The 4,169-nt window shown below is 45.5% G+C and overlaps 1 pseudogene; it reads right to left on the minus strand.

The window, feature by feature from the left end:
- Positions 1 to 1,760: 1,760 nt before the first annotated feature.
- Positions 1,761 to 2,693, minus strand: LOC104851069 (annotated as a pseudogene).
- Positions 2,694 to 4,169: the final 1,476 nt, after the last annotated feature.

The following is a 4,169-nucleotide window of genomic DNA, read 5'->3' on the forward strand; positions in this document are numbered from 1 at the left end:
TTTTTTTTTTTTTTTTTTTTTTTTTTTTTTGTACTGGGAATTGGACTCGGGTCCTTGTGCTTGCAAGGCAGGCCACCGAACCACTGAGCTAAATCCCCAGCAATCATTTCTATCTTAAAGGATATAGATCTCTGCTGTTCAATAACGTAGCCACTAGCCCCCTGTGGCTATTAAATTTGAGTTAATTAAAATTAAAAATTCAGTCCCTTGGTTATTGAAGCAGCAGTTTAAGTGCTCAGTAGTTACATGTGGATAGTGGCTTCTTTGTTAGATATGTAGAACGGAATGATTCCATTGGTTTTTTTTTTTTCATGGTAAACACTTTATTAGTATGGTTTAATCCAGCCTCCTTGCAGTACACTGACTTTAAAATTAGATACAGAAGCTAGAGTCATTTATAGCTAAATGGATGCACATTGAGGCCATACTTTTAAGTGAAATAAATAGGACACACATGCAAATACCAAATAGTTTCTCTGGTGTGAGAAACTAAAAGTATAAATGAGGTTCAAACTGTATAATTGATAATGTGAAATAAGAAGAAAAGGGTTAAAGGAGTAGGGGAAGTGGGAAGGGTAGGGGAAAGGAAAGAAGGGAAAAGAAAAATTAGGAGAGAAGGAAAAATGGAAACAAAGTCTGTAAATAGGGAAGTGTGGAGGGGGGGGGGAGGGCAGGGGTAAGGGGAAAAAATGAGAACCAAGACCTGTCATGTAAAGGTACAAGGTCCCAATGATGAATGTAACTGTACCGTACACCTAGAATGTACCAATAAACTCAGTGAGAAATAAGTAAAATACAAAAGGTGAAAAGGGCGAAAGCGCAGAGAGCTCTACAGTCCTCTGATGGGAAGAGAAAGGACTTCATTTTATTCTCCTTGCCAGATCCAGGCCTACTGCACGTTACGTCAGTTTGTACAGGATGTTGCGGGAAACAGGATGGCAAAACCGCTCCTGCTGCTGTGAGAGGCACGGGGACAGGGAGGGGGGAACACTGGGATGCAAACGGGACGCTGGCCCAGGGAGAGCCTGCGCGTGCATGGGCGGGGTCACAGGTTGGCCTGGCCAGAAAGGGCAGCAGGTCGGGTGCTCCTTCCTTCTCCTCCGCCTCGTCCTCAGAATCCAACAGCAATCCAGGACTTTGTCTTTTTGTTTGTTGTCTTTTAAAGAAGAAAGGAAAAAAGTGGCACATCCCGATACTCAAGCATGTTAGGTACTCGCTGCTTCTCATACATGTGCAACACAGAGTAGCAACAGAAGTGGACAGAGCCGCCAAGGTTACAACTTTATAAGAGGTTATTACTTACAGGAAAAAGAACATGTGAGGACTGTGTCCTATATGCCCCTTTGAGCATTTCCACAGCATGTGATTCTAATAGCCCACCCAATATGGCAAACAATCACATTTTTAAAATTTAACTTAGGAAGTCTGAGATCATTATTTTCAAAACATTGATGTGTACATTGTTTCATATACAAATAACCAACTGACTATCCAAGCATAGGACAGGCATGTCTCGAACAGGCTCCTGACAGTGTGGACAGGGCGCGTGATGTTGGGCAGTTCCACTCCCTCTAACTTCACAGGAGCCCCAGGCCAGAGAGGAAACAGAACTGGACTGGGGGCGGTACGGGGCTGAGACCAGGCCGGAGTTCAGTGCTTTGCACAGGGGAAGGACTCTGACCACCTTCTCACCTCACTGTGCAGCATGTGCTGGGTTATTCTCCTTCTCCTTTCTCTTCCACTGTGTTTGTAACCGTCATCTACTGACGTGAGTTCCAGATCTTGAGGAAGCTGTCCCCGGACTGTCACCACAGCCATGCCTTCATCAGTCACCCCCCAGGCAGCGACACGGTTGTCACATCCAGCCAAGAGGGCATCCCACACGTTGCAGTTGAAGTCGGCGTACCCAGCAGAAGGAGGCACCGTGCAGCGGTGACAGAGGAGGAGACAGAGGTGATCCCACATAATGATGTCATGACAGTAGGTCACGAACTCCTGGTCTGCACAGAGGTTGAAGAGCCAGCAGGTAGCATCATCCAAGCAGGGCAAGTGCATGGCCATTTGGGACTTGTGGCCAGTGAAGGGTGTACCGGCACGTGCCTTGTCAGTCATCCCAGGGCCGGGCCGGGCCTCACAAGCACGGAGACAAATACTCTGCCGTCGGGAGCCAGAGACCCTTCTGACATCCCTCACGTGTCCAGTGAACGTGGTCATCTGCTGGCCAGTCTCGGTGTTCCACAGCACACATGTGGTGTCTGCAGAGCTGGAGACAATCTGTCACCCAGGAATCCACAGCAGGACAGGTGGCCCATGTGTCCCGCCAGCTCACGGCTCTCACGCATGTTTCCTTCATGAGTCTTCAGATTGTAGATGCAGCAAATGTTGTCCAGGCCGCCACAGATTGCATAGTTACTGGAGGGGGAATAATCACTGGTCAGGAGCCAGGAGGAGTGCAGGGGGATGACGTTCACCTTGTTTGTGGGATCGCCGCCCCAGACGATGACGTCCCATCCTGGGAGGGGCTGACAGGAGCCTGGGAGCAGTGCTCAGTGCATGGCATAGATCTTGGCCAGGTGCCTGGCCAGGTTTTCTGTGATCTGTGAGAGAGGTGCATCAGCACGTGCTTTTCTAGCTTCTCTGACCTGGTTCTTGAGCTGTTCGGCCTTCTGCCCTAACTGGTCAAGCTCGCTCATCCTCAGGTCCTAGTGCTCTTGACGCCACCACAGAGGATCTGGGATTTTAATTCAGAAGTGCTTCTGGTCTGGACTTTAACACATCCAAACCTATCTCCCCCTGCAAAAGCCTCCCTCCACCAGTTGTTGCATTTTCAGCCCAAGGGAACAGTTCCATTGTTGAAGTTAAATTCTGCTGGGTAGTGCAATCACAGATCATCCATTTACAAGATTCTTTTTTTTAAGGGTTTTATTATGTCAATTTAAGGATCACGGAAACCTCAAAGTTTGTTTCAAATGATCTTCAACCCTCCCTTCAAAAGATTATCCTTAGCTGGGTATGGTTATACACACCTGTGATCCCAGCACTCTGGAAGGCAAGCAGAAGGATCACAAGTTCAAAGCCAGCCTGGGCAATATAGTGACAATGAGATCGTGTCTCAAAATACAAAAGGCTGGGGTTCAGTGCAGTGGCCAAAATGACCAAAGAAACTGCAGAAACTACAATGCTGAACATGAGCGTTTAGTGATTAGATCTTATCCTTAGCAAAGAGATTATATGGTATTAATTTTAATTTGTATTTATTATTAATATTCTGTATTATTGTTACCCCTTAGCTGGTCAGTTTGTTGCACCTGTAAAATGGCCAAATATTTTAAACTACAAATAACTATACATTAGTGTAGCTGCTTCTGTATCTTTGATAAATTTATAGCCGTGGTTCTTTATTTTTTTGGTACCAGGGATCGAACTTGGGCCCTTGGGAGGCAGGCAACAGAACCACTGAGCCAAATCCCTGGCCCTATAGCAGTGGTTCTTAACCAGGGATGATTTTACTTGCAGGGAACATCTGGAAACATCTGGAGACATCTGGGTTGTGAATGAGTAGAGGCTGGGATGCTTTGAAATGTCCTATGGGTCAGAACAGTCCCACCCCAAAAAGTAAACAGCATTTGCAAAACTCTGATTAATGGTGATTCATATACATTTTGATAATATTTTGTGAAACAAGAATTCCCCACTTGTAATTTGCTAAAGTACTTGGGAGAGTGAGGCAGAAGGATTACAGGTTCAAGGCCAGCCTGGACAACTTAGCAAAAAAGGACTGGGGATGTCACTGGGTATGAGGCCCTGGGTATAATCCCTAAAACCAAAAAAAAAGGAAAAGAAACTTACGAACACATGGTCAGTAACAACCAAACTTGTATTAACCATCACATTTTCTTATGAGATTTTTACATATATTAATTCATTTATTCCTTACAGAACTCCACTCCTGTTATCATTAACTCTGTAGCTAAAGAAATGTAGATACTGGGCCAGGGATTTAGCTCAGTGGCACTGCACCTGCCTCTCAAGTGCAGGGTCATGAGTTCAATCCCCAGTACCAAAAAAGAAAAAGAAATGTAGATAATGTGGTAAAATAACCTGCTGACATACACTAAATTATGCCCCCATTCATATGATGAAGGTCTAGTCCCAATGTGGCTATATTT

The sequence above is a fragment of the Fukomys damarensis genome, unplaced genomic scaffold (assembly GCF_012274545.1).
Source record: "Fukomys damarensis isolate Sample0158 unplaced genomic scaffold, DMR_v1.0_HiC HiC_scaffold_37, whole genome shotgun sequence".
In the NCBI taxonomy this organism is placed as follows: Eukaryota; Metazoa; Chordata; class Mammalia; order Rodentia; family Bathyergidae; genus Fukomys; species Fukomys damarensis.